This window comes from Salvelinus alpinus, chromosome 8, assembly GCF_045679555.1.
Source record: "Salvelinus alpinus chromosome 8, SLU_Salpinus.1, whole genome shotgun sequence".
NCBI lineage: Eukaryota > Metazoa > Chordata > Actinopteri > Salmoniformes > Salmonidae > Salvelinus > Salvelinus alpinus.
In genome coordinates, this window is record NC_092093.1 from 86,580,250 (window position 1) to 86,605,762 (window position 25,513).

At 42.3% G+C, this 25,513-nt stretch overlaps 1 pseudogene; it reads right to left on the reverse strand.

The window, feature by feature from the left end:
- The window catches only part of LOC139582345 (structural maintenance of chromosomes flexible hinge domain-containing protein 1-like), a 59,360-nt pseudogene that overhangs the window by 13,635 nt on the left and 20,212 nt on the right, over positions 1-25,513 (reverse strand).

Consider the following 25,513-nt stretch of genomic DNA (forward strand, 5'->3'; position numbering starts at 1 on the left):
AGAATGTACACATGAAAAACTGTTGTCAATTGGATGGAATGTGGGTATAATCAAATACTTACAGATGACAGTTGTGCTACATTCATGCTATTCTTCCTGAGCTCCGATTTCAGATGACCCTCTTTGTTGGTGGCTTTGAGCACTTGTTCTAAAGGAAGAGATATCACAGCTCTACAGCAGGAACATGTTTTAACACTGATAGCTTGGCACCAAACTGGAACCAAATTGTATGTTTCCATTCTCTCTTGCAGCTCAGTTAACACTGACATAACACGTTTGGAACGCAACACCTACTATCGAGCTCCGTGATGAGTTGCCTGTTGGTGTCAAACAGACTCTTGTAGATGTCAATCGTCTGGTTTATCTGGTCCTTGTTCCTGGTCAGTTCAGACATCTGCTTCCTGTTCTCCACATCTAGTAGGGGACAGGAGAACAGTCGGGATCACCTGAGACACACTGTTCCAGGAGCCAAGAGACTGGCCTTTAAATGGACACCACACTTGCCAATCAAAAGTAGTCCAACGTTAGGATGAATCCACGTCCAAAGTCATTGGTTGTGTCGATCCAGCTATATGCCCCCACCCAACATGAATGGAAAAGATAACCAACAAATACAACCTGGAATTTAGACTGCTCATCTTTTTCATAGATTTGGGACTGAGGCACATAGCTGGAGCTACAAAATAGATGGCCTAGGATGTGGAAAGTCATCTTAACATTAGTCTACTTTGAGGTCTGAAACATCCGACACATTTTTACTTTGAGTGAAATGTCCCTTTAAGATGGCTGGACACTCATGATCACAGCGTGTCAACCCCTTTTTGGATGGCAAACACTCAATGTTATTAAAAAAACTAGCATTAAAATGACAAATTGACATTGATGTGATTTAACAATTAAATATATAAAACATATGATCTAACCATTGTAGAAGCGGAAGGGGAGCTCAAAACACTACCAGGGGATTTTTGGGGCCAAACCCTGGGATGACAGGTCGGAAGTGCAGGACGTACTCATTCCCATCCTGACCAGGACTGTTCTCCATGATGGACAGATTCTAGAAGGGAGAGAGACGTTTTCAAAAAAAGATGTAAACAATATCTAATGCAAAATCCTGGTTGGCACGCAAAGCCTGAAGAAAAAATGTTGTACAAGCACACCGCACCACCACCGCACTGACAGTGATGTGGGCCTCTCCATTAGCAAGGCTAAACTGCAGGCTCTTGGCTTTGCCCTCAAAGAGGCAGGCTTTTGTCACTGGAGACCTTGGAGCTCTTGATGGTGACCACCACCTTCCCACTCAGCTCGAGTCCCACTGGGTTATTATACACATCCTGGAGGGAAGCAACACAAAAGGAGCCTCATAAATAGACAAAGACGGAGGGGGACAAATGTCATATTAATGCCTATGATTTTGGAATGAGACACGACGAGCAGGTGTCCACATACTTTTGGTAATGTATTGTATAAATCACTAGAAGCTATTTATGTCAATGACGTCAAATTGCCATGGTCAGAGGTTCTACTACCTTTATGGCCTCAGTTAGGCTTGATCACCAAAAATGATACGACACGTAGTTTAACCATTAGTAGACTTCAACTCATACTTATATGGTGATGAGTGATTCATGACTTCCGCTGGCCAGAGGATCTAATCGTCTCACCATTATTTTCAGACACATGTCCTCCATCAGAGTCCGACTGGCAATGACAATGTTGTTGGAGACCACTAGGGTTGGTGGCTGAAGGTCTGGGACCAATTTGACAGGATTGTTGGGCACAACGTCTATGACATACTAGGCGAGGACAAGAAAGAGAGAGACATGATTACTTTAGTTCTACAAGTGGCCCAAAATAAAATAATAGACATCCAGTGACTCGACATGAAATACATTTCTTGTAGATAAAATAAACAGGAGACCAATTTGGAGAGTGGAGAACTTTGACTTTCAGTCAAAGCCCAGTTAGGGGGTGTCTGGAAGTGGGTTTACGGCTCTAAGCCACATGGTTTAGGTTGAGCTTACCTGGTGACTGCACAGCACTTTTGTCTGGTCCACACACAGCACAAACTGGATTGTGTACTTCCCAACACGTTCTGGGATGACTTTGCCTCTGTCAGATGAACATGAATCCTTTTACATACATATCACAGGACGACCTTTGTGTCGATACAAGCCGAAGAGAAGAGACACCACAAAGTGGCTAACCCCTCTGACAAGAATTTCCCAACAATCCCACGGTGAATTGGTGATCGCTAACACACTACGGCCACACTGCTTTAAGCCATTTGTATTTGCCGTGTCTCTTTTCTAAAGCCATTCAGACAGGAGACGTACCCAGCACTTGGCACAAGCTGCGCCCGAATATAAAACACTATCAGTTACCTGAAGTGAGAACGGTCTTCCTTTTTGTCTTTCATGGGTTTGCTGCACTTCAGTTGGGCAGCCTTCAGAAAAGCATGTAGACCAATGAGTTGATTATTCCCATCAGATACAGAATCTTTTTACTCCACCACCAGTTTGACAGGTTTGTTGGGATCTGGGATAATGGTGAGCTTCACAGATGGACCGTGGATGGGCTGCTTGTTGAAGGACCCTCTGAATTCCAGCGCATACTCCCCCCAGACAGAACAACAGGTCTTGAACACTGCCCTCCATTAATATATGGTTACATGGTCATTATGGCAAGTAGTTAGGAATTATACGGTTAGGAACTCGCTTGGGCCCTCGCACATGGTCCACTACAGATGACTTCACCTGAACAACAAAAGATGTCATCACAATTTCGAATCAAGAAGATAGACCACCCGATAGACTTGACTAATTTACCAAGTGTAAATATATAGTATGCAGCATCAGTATCCCCCACTGCATATCATCCCCATGTCCCACTTTACAACAGTGGTGGTGAGAGTGTCTGACCTTCAGGGCCGGATTGGAGGTCTTCCGCGCCACGACAGCCCTTTGATCGGGGGAGGGGTTCCCCCACTCGTCAAACAGCTGGAGGAGAAAGGGCATCTGGATGCCTTGCTCATTCAGCACTTGCAGGGGCTGAGTTAGAAACAAAACACATGGGCTACAGTGAGGGAGAAAGGAAAGCCATGACCAATACCTAACCATAGCGATGTCGTCCCAAATGGCACCATTGACGCAGCCATAGTGTCTTGGCCCCTAACTTAATGCCCGTCCACCAGTTTGAGCTGTGCAGGGACCCCGGCCGTCACTTTGATGGTCAAGTGCTCCACAAAGTCTCTCCAGGTGAAGGAGAGCTCTCTGATGCCTGGGAACCCGGGGTTGAAGGGAACCCGGGGTTGAAGCGCACCCCCATCACCAAGACAGAGTTGGTGCTCTCCTAGTTACAACACACAGCATAATGGTAATTTTTTCTAAATCACAACATGGGATATTTGTCTCCAATTCTAATATATCACAGTAAATGAATAAATTACAAATCCCTTCGATTTATTCAATGTACCTGCCAGGTAAACACCAGAGATGTCTTGTCGAGACCCTCGGCGTCCACAGCGAGCGAGTCCACACAGGTCAAGGTCAGCGTCTGACTTTTATTCCCATACTGGTCCATAAGCACTATGTCTGGAAGAGGGAACTACCAGTTTCTCATTTGGAAGTTAGTCCAAGAAGTCCTAAATGTGAATGTGTGTCAGGAAGGCAGTATAATGGTTAGAAGTGGACAGTAAACTGCTGCTGGTGGATCCGGACTCACAGATCTTTCCTGATAGGACCTCTGAGATCCATGGAGGGGATAAGTTAAAAGGATAACAACAAAAAAAGAGAGAAAAAAAAGGAGGTATTTTCAGATGACAATCGATTACTTACAGGAATATCAAATTTAGCTTTTAACCGTCTGGTCTCCCGTGATGTTTTTGAGGGCGATTGGTTTGAGCACCAGGGTCACGGCTCCTGTGTTACTGCAGTCTACAGCCACCATGGAGGACGAACCAGGGATCCCCTGCAACTGAGACACCACAGAAAAATACATACTGCACAAATCAATTAAATTGTCAAGCCAACTCACTGACTTCCAGGACTCAAATAATACAAAATAAAAAAAGAATTCCTTCTATTGGGCAACAGTCTCTTTACGTATCTAGAAGGGAAGAGTGGCTCCAGAAGGCTGACGTTTATTTACGGACAATCTATCAGCCCCAGTGGGCAACAGTCTCTTTATCCATGCATCTGGAAGGGAAGATTGGCTCCAGAAATCTGAGATTGTCTATGGAGGGCATAGTATGAGGCCCATTGGGCACTGTTGGCAAGCAGTGAACTCCTCTTCACAGTGAGGAAGGAAAGGGATGGAGACCAATGGCTCCACCAGGGTAAAGACGACCGCATACTAGGGTCGGTTTACTCCTAGCAGAACTCGGTGCCTCAGCAATATTAATGCTTGTCCCACTTAAGACACTGTAGCAACACTGACAGTATACACTTCCTTAAAATAGTCTGCTTTAATCTAAGATAATACAATTTGCAGAGAAGGTCTTAGTCACACTATTTTACATTAAGATGTTTGGTGCAGTATTTCTCAAGTGAAAAAAAATGTGCATGAAAACTAGTGGTCCCTTGGTGAATGACAACACTTCCTTGAAGAATCCCGTCCATAGTTCCCACTTCTACTAGGAGTAGAACTGTTGACCAATCACCGACGAAGGGGCGTAGACTACGGCTACCAAACTTAGACTTGCCTCAAGAAAAACAATGTGTGTGCTTGAACACCCCGAAAAATGCACAAACTATGCACAAACTGTTGACTGGGAGGCATGCGACAGGCTTTACACCAGTGGTATTCAAAGTCGGGGAGGAACTGCAGTGGGGTCACCCCAAAATTTTTGGGGGAACAAAATTAGTAGATTGAATGGGACAATATACAAACGTTTGAGAAAGATAATTTGAAAAATACAATCGATTAAATGTATTTATTGGTTTTCATTTTGATGAGATAAGTGTAATGAATTGAAGGTTATTTGTTGATTTAAAAATCAAATGTACTGATTTTAAAAAGGTATCATCTGGGGTGGGGTCACAAGAAATAAAATGCTTTTCTTAAAAAGGGGGTCCCCATATATTCTGTTGAAAGAAATGGTTTCCCTGCTGAAAAAGTTTGAACACTGCTTTACACAGTGGCATAAAGCCCCAACGAATTGAGGCTGTTCTGAGGGCATAAGGGGGGTGCAACCCAATACTAGGAAGGTGTTCCTAATGTTTTGTACACTCAGTGTATGTTTCCACACTATGAGGTTGGAATAATACTGTGAAATTGTGAAAATGATAATGCCCTTTTAGTGTAAGAGCTGTCTGAAATCTCAGCCTGTTCTGGAGACATCACAAGGCGGTAAATTACTTAAGACCAATACAATGAGAATTCCAAACCTCTGCCAATAACATCTTGTTGTCCTCTCCCCACTCCCAGACAGTCCTAGCAAAATTCTTGCTTGAGAAATTGCTCTTTGTTAAGAAGCTTTTTGTATCTTTTTGACCATTTTAATAGAAAACAATCACAGTAAGGTATTTGTTATCCAGAAATGATTTGAGAGATAATGGCAGCATGGAACCTTTAACAAATTGAAACATTTCAGAAGCAAATGGATTGATTTAAGAGATTTTAAAAAGCACTACCAAGTCACAAAACTATTCCGATAGATGAGATCTGCCTCCGAGAGAAAAGACCCCTCACTTGGGAGTAAATGCCCAGATTTCCCATGTTTATTTCTAATCAGAGGAGAAAGGCCCACAAGTCGGATATCATTCATGGATCCTATCCTACTGGTAGATATTCTGGGAAAGAGCTTGATCGTAATCACTAGGGATGGGAATTGCCAGGGATCTCACTATTCAATATTATTATGATAGTCAAGTGCCGATACGATATAGAATCGTGAGAATCGCAATACATATGTATTGCAATTCGACATTGCGATTTTATGTTCCAAACATATTGCTCACGATACGTCTACCGCAGGCAGACAAGTGAGAACATGATAATTTCTTTTTGATCAGTCATGGTAATCATTTTTTAAAAGTACTGAAAACAAGTTGGCTCTCTATTTAACACTAAAACCACCATAGGCCAACAGCCACTGACATTTGATTTTGTAAATTTTAAAAATCTGCCCCCCCAATAAAAGCTGTCCTGCTCCTTCCCTGATTTTTCCTAAACGTTTGTATTTTACACTGCTACTTTGTCTTAAATTTTTAAATCACAAAGAAAAAAAAAGGTATTTAGAACATGACCTGTTTTTTCATACTTATCCCTAACTTAACCCGCCAAGACAATGTGCTGTAGGATGTTGGTACCCAGCCAGATGCTAATGCGTCTCTCTCCTCACTGAATGAAAAATGGATGAATGGGTGATAATCGTGCACCTTACTTCACAATTTAATAAAAAAATAAAAAAGAGGCCTTACTGAATGATAAGGAAGGTGAAGAGGTTGATTTAATTTAGAAAGACAATAGTATAATGATGAGTTTGTGTTATGCATATTTATCAGCAGCAAATAATTTGCCCGCGCGCCTTGGGGGTTGTTACCATTCTCTTCTCCGTTTTACTTTGTAAAAAGCTGTTACATGACTTTCATTTACTATAACTAAATCACATTTATTTTAAGGAAAACGAAAACATGATGTGTGCTGCAGTAGGCTTTTAGAATAATGCAAAACATATCCTTGACTCTATCCAACTTGATGTGCGGGAAATAAACGATGCCAGTCAGCCTGCCCATCAAATCGAATTTCAAACATAATGAGAGCTAGCCTATAGACAAGAAAAAATGGACAACAATCTGATGAGTGACAATACTAGACAATACTACAATTGCAATTTCTTGTAATTTATAGATGCAGGGAAAGGTTCATCACTTTATCAAATCCTCCTTCAGAGTCACATGCAGGTAAAACATGTACATTTCTATATAGTATCAGAAAGAGCATATTCTGCAGTTTCTATAACACTTACCTTTGTCAAATAACTAAATTCAAGGAGGTGCAGCTCTATTTCCAAGAATATCTGTAATGTCCATGCATTCAGCACATTACCACTCGCGCGGCCTGCATTGCTCTGGCTAGGAACATAATAAACTTACAATTTAAATATTTTAATTTATGCAATTCATCTTTTACAATTGTTCATTCACTGGTGATTTTGTTTTGGAATACAGCAAATGATCTCACCTGAGCACCTGGCTGTTATATCATCAAATCTACAAATCAAGTTGATCAAATGGATTACACTGTTTTATTGTAATGGAAACTAAAATAGGCTATAGGCGTACATTTTTTCTGGAAATTTATTTTCAAACTTTTGGACACCTACTCATTCAAGGGTTTTTATTTTTACTATTTTCTACAGTGTAGAATAATAGTGAAGACCTCAAAACAATGAAACACATATTTTTTATTTTAGATTCTTCAAAGTAGCCACCCTTTGCCTTGCTGACAGCTTTGCACACTCTTGGCATTCTCTCAACCAGCTTCACCTGGAATGCACAGTGTCACCAGCAAAGCACACCCACACCATCACACCTCCTCCATGCTTCACAGTGGGAACTACACATGCAGAGATCATCCATTCACCTACTCTGCATTTCACAAAGACTTGGCAGTTGGAACCAAAAATCTCAAATTTGGACTCCACCGGTCTAATATCCATTGCTCGTGTTTCTTGGTCCAAGCAAGTCTCTTCTTCTTATTGGTATCCTTTAGTAGTGGTTCCTTTGCAGTAATTCGACCATGAAGGCCTGATTCACTCAGTCTCCTCTGAACAGTTGATGTTCAGATGTGTCTGTTACTTGAACTCTGAAGTATTTATTTGGGCTGCAATCTGAGGTGCAGTTAACTGTGCTGCAGAGGATAAGTTCATTAGAGGTAACTCTGCATCTTCCTTTCCTGTGGCGGCCCTCATGAGAGCCAGTTTCATCATAACGCTTCATGGTTTTTGCGACTGACTTGAAGAAACTTTCAAAGTTCGTGACATTTTCCAGATTGACTGACCTTCATGTCTAAAAAGTAATGATGGACTGTCGTTTCTCTTTGCTTATTTGTTTTTGCCATAATATGAACTTGGTCTTTTACCAAACAGGGCCATCTCCTGTATACCACCCCTACCTTGTCACAACACAACTGATTGGCTCAAACACATTAAGGAAAGAAATTACACAAATGAACGTTTAACAAGGCACACCTGTTAATTGAAATGCATTCCAGTTGACTACCTCATGAAGCTGGTTGAGAGAATGCCAAGAGTGTGCAAAGCTGTCATCACGGCAAAGGGTGATTTGTTTAACACTTTTTTGGTAACTACATGATTCCATAGTTTTGATGTCTTCACTATTATTCTACAATGTAGAAAATAGCAATAATAAAGAAAAAACGTTGAATAACTAGGTGTTCTAAAACTTTGGACCGATTGTGTGCGCACGCACACACATACAGAGCATTCGGAAAGCTAACGTAACAAATAGTGTTACAGCCTTATTCTAAAATTGATTACATATTTTTTTTCTCATCAATCTACACACAATACCCCATAATGACAAAGCGAATACAGTTTTTTCAATATTTTTAATACATTTGCAAAAATGAAGAACCGAAGTATTCAGACCCTTTACTCAGTACTTTGTTGAAACACCTTTGGCAGCGATTACAGCATTGTGTCTTCTTGGGTATGACGCTACAAGCTTGGCACACCTGTATTTGGAGAGTTTCTCCCATTCTCTGCAGATCCTCTCAAGCTCTGTCAGGTTGGATGGGGAGCGTTGCTGCACAGCTAATTTCAGGTATCTCCAGAGGTATTAGATCGGGTTCAAGTCCGGGCTCTGGCTGGGCCACTCAAGGACATTCAGAGACTTGTCCCGAAGCCACTCCTGCGTTGTCTTGGCTGTGTGCTTAGGGTCGTTGTCCTGTTGGAAGGTGAACCTTCGCCCCAGTCTGAGGTTCTGAGCGCTCTGGAGCAGGTTTTCACCAAGGATCTCTCTGTACTTTGCTCCGTTCACCTGTCCCTCGATCTTGGGTACTTGGTCACCTCACAGACCAATGCTCTTCTCCCCCAATTGCTCAGTTTGGCTGGGCGGCCAGCTCTAGGTAGAGTCTTGGTGGTTCCAAACTTCTTCCAGTTAAGAATGATGGAGACCACTGTGTTCTTGGGGACCTTCAATGCTGCAGACATTGTTTTTGGTACCCTTCCCCAGATTTGCGCCTCGACACAATCCTGTCTCGGAGCTCCACAGACAATATGCTCTGACATGCACTGTCAACTGTGGGACCTTATATAGACCGGTGTGTGTGTGTGTGCCTTTCCAAATCATGTCCAATCAATTGAATTTACCACAGGTGGACTCCAAGTTGTAGAAACATCTCAAGGATGATCAATGGAAAGTCATATAGCAAAGGGTCTGAATGCTTATGTAAATAAGGTATTTGTTTTATTTTTTATACAATTGCAAACATTTCTAAACCTGATTTCGCTTTGCCACTATGGGGTATTGTGTGTAGATATATAAAAATCTCTATATATATATTTTTAAACAAATCTCTACTTGGAGTCAAAGTATCGATATAATATCATCCAAAATAATATTGCGACCCCCCCCCCCCCCCCAAATAACTAGTATTCACTAGGAACGAAACCAATCAAATAGGGTATGGACTACCTTCACTTGTCCAATAAACACTTGTTTAAGGGTGTTTTCTGCATAGAAAAGTACTTCACTAAGTGTTTTCAGGCCGCCTATGTTCAAACAGGAAAAAAGTTTTACTTAAGACTAAAACAAAGAAAAGAAGAAACATAATAGAAAAGAAAAGATAATGGACCTATATATTTTTAAATAAGATTACATTTGAGAACTAGAAAATCACCAAAATAAATGCTAGGCAGTCAGGGAGAATTAAAAACATTAAAAACGCGATGCATACAGGAGTATTTTGGTCATGGCATTGGGCCCCCATTGATATTGTTTTAGTCACTCAGACAGTTCTCAGCCCCATGGCAAGATGTGCAGACTTGCAGGATATCTGCTTTAAAAAACAGCTAAATTTTGTCACTGCGGCCAACAAGAGGGCCTCAAGCTCCATTTTGCGCCAGAAAAAAACCCTGCATTTCGTTTCCCGTTGCAAATCACTAATAAATACGACCCTGGTAACACGGTGAATGGACAGTGGCCCTAAAATGCACATACTCTGGGACAATTGACACACCCTCTTGCTCAACCCTGTTGGGTTGAAATGGTGTTTGGGCAGACTGCCTATTTAGTGCTTTTAGAGGAATCAAAATGTGTTTTACACTTTTGGAATTCAGTAAAAGCATTCAAATGTATGAGCATAGAACACCAAAGACAGAACACTGGATTGAACTTCAGATTTGGGAAAAATATGAACTGGAAGAAGCCAAGTTGCCAAGTTCGTGATGGGGATATAAAGTGCATTATATATGTAATTCTTCTGCTTTGGAAGACTTGGCTATTCCTACCTCCGGAGGCAGGGTGTAGTATGATCTTACCTGGCAGCGGACAATCAGTTTGGGTTGAACTGTGACGTTTCCTGCTTCGTCATGGACCTCCACATCAAAGCAAACAGAGGTTCCATTCTCCACAGTGATTGGATTCTCTTGTTTCACTTTGAGTGAATCTGGGTTACTTGTAAAACATTCACATTCATCTGACACACTACTATGGAATGTCCTTCACATGTACACAATATATACAGTGCTGCTTGTAAAACACTGTTTAAGCTACACATGTTTTTATGAGGCCTAAACGCTGGCTGATGTTTTTTTCTATCCCATGTCACCCTAAATAGCCCGCCAGCCACAGCTGGACAGCATCAGCAACACCAGGGGAATCATTTACTTAAAATCCCTTATCAGGATCTACTGTACCCACAACCCCCATTAAATAGGATTTTTCTTATTATAGCAGAGCAGCAGTACAGCAATGTGGTAGTTATTATTTAATATATATATATTTTTTATTTGTATTTTTTTTAAGCAAAAAGGTAAATTCATGGTTTACCAAGTAAACATGTGTTTTCCTCTGAATACACAGGTGGACATAAGAGTATAAAACTTAATTTAACTTTGTGACTTCTTCGATGTAAATCAAACACTTCACCAGGGAGAAGGCTGATCTTCAGAGTCTGCAAGTCCTGTTTGAGGCCAGGCAGGACCACTTTCATGTCGTGCGTCTGCCGAGACGATATTACCCAACATTAGCCGAGGACGTAATTTGAGAGAGCTTTCAGTTGTCTGTCTCGTTGCGGTTCATCTGGACAGAGTTAAAGTGAGAGCCCTGCAGCCTTGGAAACCAGCGTCTCTGACCTTGCTCTGGTAGTTTGTGCACTGCACCCCTGGCTCTGACGCCCTGGATGGTGAAAGTGGTCCCACTAGTGGCCACCCCCTCATAACTCAATTCCAGGGAACTGAAACACAGTAACAACCACCAGCTAAACAACGAGGGGCTGAAATGGTCTGGCACCATGAATAACCTGAGACTCGGGCTGAGCCCTGCAGGGAAGAGATAACCGATTTCTTCCGGCTAGATGTCAAGATCAAGCTTCTTGGTCGCAGCAGAGACATTCAATCCCCTCCTGGGTCAAGATCCCTGTTGCCTAAATAGTTTAGTGCATAAAAAAAGCACCCTTTGTGTGCATGTTCGCCAAAACGGTATGGTACAGAAACAGCATGACTATGAACATCTGGATACCACCCAACCCTAGTAACCATTTAAACTATTTTTGTGTGTAACCTACCTGCATTCCAGAAAGGGCTTGAGGTTGGGGGGAGGACAAGCAGGGTGACCGTATTCATCCACCAGCTCCAGTGGGATTTTAAAAGGCACCCCCACATAGAGAGGTGTGTTCACAATACCCACCACAAAACCTATCTGCACTGCCCTCTGGGAGAGGAGAGACAGCGAGAGAGGGAGAAAAGAGATGGGTCTTTAGGCGATCAATCTGATTGTTACCGGAGAGGGCCAAAGCGTTTCATGTATTTCAGTCTGACTTCACAAAGATGGTTACCGGCAATGTTTCCTCTGATTTTTTCCGGCACCGAGCTCATTTCAGGTTGTGAGCAGAAACGATATAATTTTGCGAGCATTCCTGCACCCACTTTTAAAAAAGGTTGAACTCGAGCATTTTCATCTCCATATCAAATCATTTCTGGGTAACAATTAAGTACCTTACTCCGAGTTCAAAAATAGCTTCTTAGCAAAGAGCAATTTTGCTAGGATTGTTGGAATGGCATGAGTGGGGAGGGGAAAACTGAATATGATCTGTTATCAATTCACTGCATGGTGATGTTACCATGGAAGGCCAAAATTTCCTCCCAACAAAACAAGCTGAAATGTCAAGCAATCTTTTTCAACAGCACTTACACTAAAAAAGGGCATTATCAGAATTTGCCTGGTTCCAACCTCAGTGTGGAAATATATATTAAACACAGGAAATCATGTTTTTGAATGCACTGGGCTTTAAATTAGTTTCAGACAGCAGCCAATAGGCTATTGTGGCTTTTTGACCATGATGTAGGCCTAACAAAACCAATGGGGCAAATGCCATATTATTTCCACATACAGTAGATATATATTTTCACATGGATATTTGTGGGCTCCCGAGTGGCGCAGCGGTCTTAGGCACTGCATCTCAGTGCTAGAGGTGTCACTACAGACCCTGGTTTGATCCCGGGCTGTATCACAACTGGCCGTGATCGGGAGTCCCATAGGGCAGTGCACAATTGGCCCAGCTTCGTCTGGGTTAGGGGAGGGTTTGGACTAGTTAAATAAAGATGAAAATAAAGTTAAAAATATAGCTGTTGACTACAATAGCCAATATGTGGTGTTCAATGTAGGCATACATTCAATGATAATTAAAAAAACAACAACATCATGCATGGCTTGTCACTGATGTTTTACTCAAGATCAAATCACTATATAAAAATAAGCAATGATCTATAACACAATTGGCCAAATAGGTCTGAAAATTTCATTGGGTTATGATGCAAGAAACTACTTTACAAAATAAAAATGGTTATTATTACTACCATTCAGAGATTCGTACAAAAATGTATGCTACCCTCTGCCAATTGGCTTATTTGCATTTTCAGTCTCAAAATATCACACTGCCCCTTTAAGACAAAAAATCTATTTTACTGACTCACTTTCAAAGACAGTTAGATATGTACACGTTTTGTGCTCTTGTAAGGAAGCAAATCACTCCCCCATTGCTGACCAAAATTCGCTATAACCAGGGGAGTAACGCACTAACCAGCAAAGAAAATCAACAAACGTGCATACCGGCTCTGCGATCTCAAATGCGCATCTAGGCTAGTCTCCGACCGCTCTTGGTGGAAAAAACGTTTGGGCTGTGAAATAGAAAAAGGCTACTCAGATGCACTCCTCAGGCTCAACAAAATCACCAACTCAGTCTTGAAGTTAGATTGGGTTTGCTGCATTGATTCAATCTGTTTAAAGCCAGGAAAGATACATTTTTGTGAAGTTCAATCTCATGCCTATCTGCAGAGGCTGGTATTTCTTCTGCACGGGACTGCTTCAGGAGCTTCGAGGCCGAGCACACAGTTTACAGGGAACATTGGTTACCAGTGATGGAGAGTCCAGTGTATGGTTGGGCAGCTGTTTCCCAGCCCAGACAGTAGCGTTGCTCTCGTTGAGTACTGTGTTCAGTTGCAGGGTATACATCCCCAACTTGTTTAGGTTCCCTACACAGGGAGAACAACACTGTTTAACCACCAGAGAGTCAGACATTATGACAAACATTGCATCATTAGCTAGTAACAAAAATGTGCATATTAAAAACATAGAGATGCTTAAAACAGGATGTTTATTAACACTTCAAACACAGCGACCAAACAGTTCTGTTGCCCTTTTTCAATCAATCTTTCCTCGTTTTCTTGCATCCTCATCTCCTTCTCAAAACAGAGAAGAAGGTCTGAACTTTATCCTCCAATGTGGTAGAGAAGGAGCCTCAGAGAGGATGCGAGGAATCATAGAAAGACAAATTACCGTCTAAGTAAGAGGAAGAGAGGATGCTCACGTTTTGGCCTGGCTTTGTACGTTTTACCGTCCCACTCGATGGAGGAGAAGGTAGCCCAGGGAGATTGCATCTTCTTGGTGGCCACATCCGTTCGTGTGATGGTGCTCTTGAAGCCTCTGAACGTCACTTGCTTGTCCCACTTTTTGTGGCAGGTCTTCAGCCACTGGTGAAACTCCTTCTGGATTTTAACTCTTTGTTCCTGGGAGGGAAAATGACATGCATCAATAACAGTCATTTTTATTCCACATCATGGTGGTAATTCATCAACTGTTAACATCACACAACTGTCTAATAAGAGTCTAAGTGTCCCAGCTGGGAGGCTAAAATTTGCTTTAATATTTTCTTCCACCCAAGAGGAATGGGGTTCGCTTGTGACAGACCATAAACATCACAGACACAGGGAAGCTACCTGGCCATTCACGATGCGGGTGAAGCAGGTCTCATTCTTAGCACCAGTCAAACCTGACACACGACGGACACAGAAAATTCAAACGTTACTTTAAGAAAACAAGAAGGGAATACATTACTGAAGAAAAATGCATTATTGAAAGTGTTTTTGGAATTCTTTACACGGATACAGTTGTGTATGGGATGAGATGTCCATTCCAGAAACACTCAAATATGGGCCTCTTTCCCCTGGCCTGGTTTTGGTCCTCATCATCCTCTTCCGCAGCTGGTGAAAATGAAAGAGGGAACAGAATGAAATCAAAGATGAGATTACAAGAGCTTTACAATAAAACATACATTTCAGATGCTACATCATATCATTTATACTCAGTACTCTAGGTTATGACACTTACATGATATTACATGGCCTACTGTGATTTAAAAACTTGACCGTGACCAATGTGTCCAAACACACGTGTCTATGTAGGGAATAGGGTACCATTTGGGATGCAAATTAGATTACCTGGTATGGCACTGGGGTCTTCAGGGTAGGTTTCCCTGTCATAGAGGAAGGGGTAGTACCTCAGGACCCCCTCCACTGTTCCATCAGCGTCTGCGTAGACCCTGAACTCAAATGTGTCAGCTGGTGCGTTGATGTAGAGTGTCTGCATGTCGTTGTCGATCTCTCGGAGGTTCACCATGCGAGGGATCTTGGGGAACTTCTTCAGTAGAGATCTAAAACGGCAGATAAAGAGATGAGGATCAATAATATCACAAAAGACTAGAGTTAGAAAATAGGCATCTTCAAAGACTGTATAGATGCTCTCGGATGACTATTGTCTGTAGCACTTGTCTGGAGTACCATAAAATAAATTAACACATAATTACATGCAGGGCCTAAAATGTACTTTTTGGTCAACCAGGCAGTGTGGCAAGTACATTTAAAAAAAATCTACCAGTCACTCAGATTTTTTCCCAGGCAAAATATTTTTGTTACGAAAAATTACACCAACAAAACACACAAAAAACAGATGAGCATGCTTTGTAATGTTTCTAAAACAATAACTGTTTAATTAAATTTTTTGTGACCCAAGATATTTAACCAAAATACTTTCTCTTTATTTTAAGTCAAGCTAGCTTGCACTGCAGAGCAGCTAGCTAGCTAAAAGCTAGGCTAAAGATACCATTGTAGCTAGTGACCTCCACCTAACAATTATCAAAAACAACAAATAACACTTAGGCTTCTACCTTCAGTTTATACATATTATACACATTTTACAGACACAATCTATTTTACAATAGTTATATTTTGTTTGTTTTTAGTCCTTCCTCTATTTCTGATGTCTATTCTATTTGTAACTGTGCTATTTCACAACATTTCTGAACCTATATACATTTTACAGACCCCGTAAGTTTTACATTGGTTCTTGTTATTAGTCCCACCCTTCAGCTCTATTCAACCCCTCCCATCTATCTCTTAACACCATCCATTTTGGATTTCTATTTGCCAATTTATTTTTCAACTGTGCTGTGATGCTTCACAAAAGTACTGAACCTTTCTATTGTCATAGCTTCTACAGATTGTAAATGAAAGATAAAATGTTTAGCTAAAATAATTATTATATTATTGATTGATTGACTATGAATGTTCAAATCACCCAGTATTGCTATCTGCAGCGTTAGTTCTAGGCAAATGTTGCAATTCTTCAGCCATTCCTGGACCTGTGACCAAAAACGAGCTACATATGTACAGTACCAAAATAAATGATCTAATGACTTTGCCTGCTCACAGCAAAATCTACAGAGCTGGGAAGATTATATATAAATAAATATGGGGGATACATTCTATTAGTTGCAAGAATTTTGTATATTAATTAAACTAAAAAAATTTGACGTTTTGAATCCGGCGTTGTTTTGTGTGTTAATTCAAAAACCATGTGCCATGGAATGGGTACATCGAAAATCTCTTCCCAACTATTTAGCAATTTTTTGGTCCTTTAAATGAAATTGGTATATGTTTTTATTTATCACAATTTTCTTTAACCATTTATGGTCTTTAATGCAGGGCCGACAGACAAGTTCCTTACTTTTCCCGCCTTCTACTTGCCTCTTCCATTTTTGTGGTAATGCTGCAATTAGTTGGTTGTAATGTTGGGTAGAGCAGACATTTCCATATGTCTGTGTTAGCTGCATGCCTGACATAACTCCACCAGTCCTATTTATGATATCATTTAGAAAGATGATACCTTTTTTTTAATCAATTCATACATTTACATTACATTTACATTTAAGTCATTTAGCAGACGCTCTTATCCAGAGCGACTTACAAGTTCATACAGTTATATTATTATTTAATATGTTCTGTCTTTTCTGGTGGATTAAACTGAAATTGCAACCAACTTTCTAAGACTTGTTAAAAAAATTACGATATTTTGGAGATGAGCAGTTGTAATCTGAATAAAGGGAAAAAATGCCATTCTTGAACATGTGGTGAGACATTCCTACCAATTTACTAGAGAACCATTTTGGATTTAAGTATAACTTTTGTATGACTGATGCCTTTAGTGAGAGGTCTAATGCTTTAATATTTAATCATTTCTGCCCTCCGAATTCATATTCATTATATATATAGGCCCTTTGAATTTTGTCTGGCTAGCCATTCCAAATAAAATTGAATCTTTTTTTGTTCATATAATATAAAAAGCAGGTCACTAGGTCATAATATAATTGGCTTAAGAGCCAATGTGTATTATTTAACATTAGTATTAAAATAGTACTCAATTATAGGAATGGGTAATCGTTTACAAGTTTCTAGCTATGCCATAAAGCCATCACCGAAAACCACATTTTCTTCTTCTTCTCTGTTTTGATAACTTCCTGTTCTTTGACGGATTCTGTCTGGACTGAAGACGCAAAGTTTGAAAAATGTAAAAGTATGCTGTGTCCGTCTCGCCACGGAGCCTTCAACGGCAACGGGGTGTTACCTTTTCACTCCGTTGTGGATGGCTCTATTGAAATACATGACATCCGGCGCAACGTAACAGAGTGGTTATATGTAATGTGAACGAGGCTTGACAACTAGCCACGTTGTCTTCCCTTCCCTAACAGTTGAAACTCAAACATTGAAAAGTAACATAAAATATTGTAAATTGCCAAGAAACAGGGACAAAGTCATACAAAGGTATCACTTTAATTTCAAGTAAATTAGACCAGATTTTATGCCTGCGCATCTAAAATCGTTGAAAATAGCTACTGCAGAATTTATGTTGCTATAAATGTGATCATACTTGACTATATTTTATTCACAAATACGAGTGAAACTTCTCACACTCTGAAGCCCTAATCGCCCGCCAACGTGACTGGGCAAAAATACATTTTACCCGCCAATGCCAAAATCTACCCGCATTTGGCAGGTGTTAATTTTAGGCACTGATTACATGGCTACTTGATCAAAATTGTCACTTTTGTGCAACTGATCGTCTCACCTGAATGTCAATGTTGGAGACACAATCAGAGTTATGGTAGGAGGCTTTCATGTCGTTCCCATTTAGGCCGTGAATGTAATAGTGCTACAAGTGGCTGAAACAAAGCAGATTGAAACCAATGAAGATGTAGAAATTTAAAAGAACAACTTAAGAGGACAACAATTCAATCAGATTGGAGGGTTAGGGTATATGGGATCAGGCAGTGTAGGGTGATTACTCATTCCGGGGTTCTCACCCTAGGTACAGATCTAGAATCAGATTCGCCTACCATAATACTAACCTTAACCATTGGAGGAAAATGCTAAATTGAGCCAAGATCAGCAGCTAGAAGCAACTTCACCCTACTCTGAGCTGACTCACGCCACTTCTCTGGTCCACAGGTGGAAGTCCTGCTTGAGGAAGGTGATGTGTTCAGGCTGGAGCCCTGTCACCACCACGGCTGTGAAGCTCTCCTTTCCCACCCCCTCGGCAATCAGCCCGTGGAGAAAGCACTCCTTGTCATCTCTCACGTGGGACGAGTCACCCATCTGCATGGGGGAAGAGTTAACATGGATGTCATTACATAGAAGATGGTCGCTGTGGGAAGGATAGAAGTACAGCAGTTGGACCTAACACAGACAGGTTTATATTTCAAAGAATGGATGGATTGAGATAACCTTAGTTTTGTTGATTACATAAGTCAACATTTTGGGTGATCTGTGGGTAAGCCCTTTCCTTCCTGTTTCTGATGAAACCACTGTAAATATTCTCATTGTTCCGCTCCTTCCTCTCAAACTCTTCGTTTGAAATGACGAATTCATGGACATCTGGGGAGCTCGCTGGTTTGGTGATAATCTTTAACAAAGACATATCAAGGCACATCGTGCTTCACAGTCCATTAGGGGAATATGGCCAAGAATTAAACACTTACCCGGGTTGACTGTACAATGTAGAACATTGCTTGTTTCCCTTCTACACCAAAATATGACATATCACTGTTGAGACTACGAGGGACTGGATCAGGGCGAACATACCTAGCATGATCACTAGTAAGACAAAATGGATCATGACTGTGACGATAGCTATAGGAAATGCGGCAACAACAAAAAAATCTAGTTTATCCCCGTATTTAATTCTTTGGAAAGTCCACTGCAATTTACATTTACTGTGAGTCACTAGCTACGTTTCCATTAACTTGTCCAGCGATGTTTTGTCAACATTTAGAAAGTTTGCATAGAAAAATCGATGCAACAATTGCCCGCTATGGTGTGTTTCCATTGAACTATCTTGTGTCAACAATAACAGCTGGACATAATGACGTCCCACATAAAAATAAACTAGTGTCGAAGAAAAATGAAGTTGTTGTAGTGTTCACATGATCTATTTAGGCAAATTGTGCATTAATACAATTGGGACAGTCTGTAGCCTATGCCCTCCCACATCTGTTTAATGTCTCATGTAGCCCGCAAAAGCCAGCATGCATAGAATGTAAGAATTGATTCATATTTGCCATATTCTAATAATTCTCATGTGCCAACGTATCGCCATGGTCTGTGCCATGGTTTAAACTTGCTCTCCTGTAGCCTAGATACAAATGTTTAAAAAAAAAATGTGTTTCATGAAACTTGCAACCAGCCAGCCAGAAAAGCAAGGCGAAGCAATTCAGCCATTCTTCAAAGTCAAAACAATTTGAGTCCTGCAAAGATTTTAATTTTTCAGGTCTAACATTCTTTTAGCAAGCAGTAAGCACTTAGAATTAAATAGCGGAGTGGAGCGTTATAGTTACGTGATGAAATCACATGCCCTGCACAGCCTTCAGGGAGGTCAGACCTGGCAGTGTGGTGCCAGGACAACAACCTCTCCCTCAATGTCAGCAAGACTAAGGAGTTGATCGTGGATTACAGAAAACGGAGTGCCGAGCACACCCCTATCCACATCGACAGGGCTGTAGCAGAGCAGGTCGAGCGCTTCAAGTTCCTTGGGTGTCCACACCACTAAGAAATGATTATGGTCCACACACACCAACAGTTGTAAAGAGTGCACAGCTTGGTATGGCAACTGCTTGGTATCCGACTACAAGGCGCTACAGAGGGTAGTGCGTACGGCCCAGTACATCACTGGGGCCGAGCTCCCTGCCATCCAGAACCTCGATACCAGGCGATGTCAGAGGAAGGCCCTAACAATTGTCAAAGACTCCAGCCACCCAAGTCATAGACTTCTCTCTGCTACCACACGGCAAGCGGTACCGATGCACAACGTCTGGAACCAACAGGACCCCAAGCCATAAATAAGACTGCTAAATAGTTAACCAACAGCTACCCGGACAATGTGCATTGAACCTTTTTGCACATCACCTACGCTGCTCTTACTGTTTTTCTATCCTGTTGCCTAGTAACTGTATCCCTACCTATATGTACATATCTACCTCATACCCCTGCACATACAGCTCTCTATGTATCCAAATTAAGCAGCAGCAGCTGAAAAGATGAGCTCCTACAAATATTGAAATTTAAATGTTTTTTTAGAGTAAAGTACATCGAAAAAAAATCAAAAGAAAACTGCAAACTGAATAGGAGACCAAACAAGCAGCAAACAAAGAAGAAAGGCTTTTGAAAAAGTAAAATTTTTTCATAAAATTATACCGTTTTCTTAGCTAGCTAAGTTGTTTACCTGTTGCTAGGCAGTTGCTAGGGACATTCCTGAAAGAAGCTAGCTAGCTAACAAGGAGTGTCTAGTTGGCAGAAGAGAAGAAGGGACAAAGAAGGGACAAAGTGGGACAAAATAAGGACAGAAGAAAAGGGAAAGGGGACATTAAGGTGAAGCAGTCCTCTAAAGACACAAAAGACAATAATACAAGAAACAACATTTCTATTGCCTCTCCCTCTACGATACGCACTTCCGGTTTGGTTTGGAGCGAGTAGTTGCATTCCGCTTTGCTCCACAGGTAGTATTACAGGTAGTATTACATTTCATTTCATTACAGTACAACAGTTTGATTTGTTTGATCTTAGCTGGCTACATAGCCGTCTTTGTATCCAAGATAATTGTGTAGTCTAGAGTAATTGTCAAGGTTACCTAGCCAGTTAGAGGTTACCTAGCCAGCTACACTTTCAAACAAAGTCAACAACGCAGCCACTGCTAGCTAGCCTATTTCACCAGCCAGCAGTACTATATCATTTTAGTCAATAAGATTTTTTGCAACGTAAGCTTAACTTTCTGAACATTCGAGACGTGTAGTCCACTTGTCATTCCAATCTCCTTTGCATTAGCGTAGCCTCTTCTGTAGCCTGTCAACTATGTGTCTGTCTATCCCTGTTCTCTCCTCTCTGCACAGACCATACAAACGCTTCACACCGCGTGGCCGCTGCTACTCTAACCTGGTGGTCCCAGCGCGCACGACCCACGTGGAGTTCCAGGTCTCAGGCAGCCTCTGGAACTGCCGATCTGCGGCCAACAAGGCAGAGTTCATCTCAGCCTATGCTTCCCTCCAGTCCCTCGACTTCTTGGCACTGACGGAAACATGGATTACCACTGATAACACTGCTACTCCTACTGCTCTCTCCTCGTCTGCCCACGTGTTCTCGCACACCCCGAGAGCTTCTGGTCAGCGGGGTGGTGGCACTGGGATCCTCATCTCTCCCAAGTGGACATTCTCTCTTTCTCCCCTGACCCATCTGTCTATCGCCTCCTTTGAATTCCATGCTGTCACAGTTACCAGCCCTTTCAAGCTTAACATCCTTATCATTTATCGCCCTCCAGGTTCCCTTGGAGAGTTCATCAATGAGCTTGACGCCCTGATAAGTTCCTTTCCTGAGGATGGCTCACCTCTCACAGTCCTGGGTGACTTTAACCTCCCCACGTCTACCTTTGACTCATTCCTCTCTGCCTCCTTCTTTCCACTCCTCTCCTCTTTTGACCTCACCCTCTCACCTTCCCCCCCTACTCACAAGGCAGGCAATACGCTTGACCTCATCTTTACTAGATGCTGTTCTTCCACTAATCTCATTGCAACTCCCCTCCAAGTCTCCGACCACTACCTTGTATCCTTTTCCCTCTCGCTCTCATCCAACACTTCCCACACTGCCCCTACTCGGATGGTATCGCGCCGTCCCAACCTTCGCTCTCTCTCCCCCGCTACTCTCTCCTCTTCCATCCTATCATCTCTTCCCTCTGCTCAAACCTTCTCCAACCTATCTCCTGATTCTGCCTCCTCAACCCTCCTCTCCTCCCTTTCTGCATCCTTTGACTCTCTATGTCCCCTATCCTCCAGGCCGGCTCGGTCCTCCCCTCCTGCTCCGTGGCTCGACGACTCATTGCGAGCTCACAGAACAGGGCTCCGGGCAGCCGAGCGGAAATGGAGGAAAACTCGCCTCCCTGCGGACCTGGCATCCTTTCACTCCCTCCTCTCTACATTCTCCTCTTCTGTCTCTGCTGCTAAAGCCAATTTCTACCACTCTAAATTCCAAGCATCTGCCTCTAACCCTAGGAAGCTCTTTGCCACCTTCTCCTCCCTCCTGAATCCTCCTCCCCCTCCTCCCCCCTCCTCCCTCTCTGCTGATGACTTCGTCAACCATTTTGAAAAGAAGGTCGACGACATCCGATCCTCGTTTGCTAAGTCAAACGACACCGCTGGTTCTGCTCACACTGCCCTACCCTGTGCTTTGACCTCTTTCTCCCCTCTCTCTCCAGATGAAATCTCGCGTCTTGTGACGGCCGGCCGCCCAACAACCTGCCCGCTTGACCCTATCCCCTCCTCTCTTCTCCAGACCATTTCCGGAGACCTTCTCCCTTACCTCACCTCGCTCATCAACTCATCCTTGACCGCTGGCTACGTCCCTTCCGTCTTCAAGAGAGCGAGAGTTGCACCCCTTCTGAAAAAACCTACACTCGATCCCTCCGATGTCAACAACTACAGACCAGTATCCCTTCTTTCTTTTCTCTCCAAAACTCTTGAACGTGCCGTCCTTGGCCAGCTCTCCTGCTATCTCTCTCAGAATGACCTTCTTGATCCAAATCAGTCAGGTTTCAAGACTAGTCATTCAACTGAGACTGCTCTTCTCTGTGTCACGGAGGCGCTCCGCACTGCTAAAGCTAACTCTCTCTCCTCTGCTCTCATCCTTCTAGACCTATCGGCTGCCTTTGATACTGTGAACCATCAGATCCTCCTCTCCACCCTCTCCGAGCTGGGCATCTCCGGCGCGGCCCACGCTTGGATTGCGTCCTACCTGACAGGTCGCTCCTACCAGGTGGCGTGGCGAGAATCTGTCTCCGCACCACGTGCTCTCACCACTGGTGTCCCCCAGGGCTCTGTTCTAGGCCCTCTCCTATTCTCGCTATACACCAAGTCACTTGGCTCTGTCATATCCTCACATGGTCTCTCCTATCATTGCTATGCAGACGACACACAATTAATCTTCTCCTTTCCCCCCTCTGATAACCAGGTGGTGAATCGCATCTCTGCATGTCTGGCAGACATATCAGTGTGGATGACGGATCACCACCTCAAGCTGAACCTCGGCAAGACGGAGCTGCTCTTCCTCCCGGGGAAGGACTGCCCGTTCCATGATCTCGCCATCACGGTTGACAACTCCATTGTGTCCTCCTCCCAGAGTGCTAAGAACCTTGGCGTGATCCTGGACAACACCCTGTCGTTCTCAACTAACATCAAGGCGGTGACCCGTTCCTGTAGGTTCATGCTCTACAACATTCGCAGAGTACGACCCTGCCTCACGCAGGAAGCGGCGCAGGTCCTAATCCAGGCACTTGTCATCTCCCGTCTGGATTACTGCAACTCGCTGTTGGCTGGGCTCCCTGCCTGTGCCATTAAACCCCTACAACTCATCCAGAACGCCGCAGCCCGTCTGGTGTTCAACTTTCCCAAGTTCTCTCACGTCACCCCGCTCCTCCGCTCTCTCCACTGGCTTCCAGTTGAAGCTCGCATCCGTTACAAGACCATGGTGCTTGCCTACGGAGCTGTGAGGGGAACGGCACCTCCGTACCTTCAGGCTCTGATCAGGCCCTACACCCAAACAAGGGCACTGCGTTCATCCACCTCTGGCCTGCTCGCCTCCCTACCTCTGAGGAAGTACAGTTCCCGCTCAGCCCAGTCAAAACTGTTCGCTGCTCTGGCACCCCAATGGTGGAACAAACTCCCTCACGACGCCAGGTCAGCGGAGTCAATCACCACCTTCCGGAGACACCTGAAACCCCACCTCTTTAAGGAATACCTAGGATAGGATAAAGTAATCCTTCTAACCCCCCCCCCCCCTTAAAAGAGTTAGATGCACTATTGTAAAGTGGTTGTTCCACTGGATATCATAAGGTGAATGCACCAATTTGTAAGTCGCTCTGGATAAGAGCGTCTGCTAAATGACTTAAATGTAATGTAATGTAAACTCTGTACTGGTACCCAGTGTATAGCCAAGTTATCGTTACTCATTGTGTATTTATTCCTCGTGTTATCATGTTTCTATTAATTCTCTTCCCCCCCTAAAATACCAAATAAATATTCCAAATCATTTACAAGTAATAGCTGTCCCTCAATTTGATGTCACTGGTGTTAAAATGTATAAAAAACACCACTTTGAAAAAAATTGCAACATCATTGCCAAATTCTTCCTGGCTCAAAGGTTTATTGGAGACGGGACTGTTTTGAAAAGCACATGGTGAGTGTGCACTCTCTTCATATGTTAACAATTTGATGATTAACTTGGTCATTTCATGCGAGGACTTAAGATGTGTCACTGATGTTATACAGTTTATAGTAAGGGGAAAGGAAATTGGATTAAAATTATTGATAAAATTGCATGATTAAACCTCTAACGAGTCACAAACCCGGATCCGGGATCCCCCCCATCAAAAAAGCTGACTAGCATAGCCTAGCCTAAAGCCACAGGGATATCATATAATAAAATGTTCATGAAATCACAAGTCCAAGACACCAAATGAAAGATACACATCTTGTGAATCCAGCCATCATTTCTGATTTTTAAAATGTTTTACAGGGAAGACACAATATGTATTTCTATTAGCTAACCACCATAGCAAAAGACACAACTTTTTTTCCCCACCATTTTTTCCTGCATAGGTAGCTATCACAAATTCGACCAAATAAAGATATAAATAGTCACTAACCAAGAAACAACTTCATCAGATGACAGTCTGATAACATATTTATTGTATAGCATATGTTTTGTTCGAAAAATGTGCATATTTCAGGTATAAATCATAGTTTTACATTGCAGCCACCATCACAACTCTCACCAAAGCAACTAGAATAACTACAGAGAGCAACGTGAATTACCTAAATACTCATCATAAAACATTTATGAAAAATACACAGCGTACAGCAAATGAAAGACAAAGATCTTGTGAATCCAGCCAATATTTCGGATTCTTTAAGTGTTTTACAGCGAAAACACAATTTAGCATTATATTAGCTTACTACAATAGCCAACCACACAGCAGCATTGATTCATGCACGTTAGCGATAGCGAATAAACCAGCAAAAGATATTACATTTTTCACTAACCTTCTCAAAACTTCATCAGATGACAGTCCTATAACATCATATTACACAATACATATATTGTTTGTTCGAAAATGTG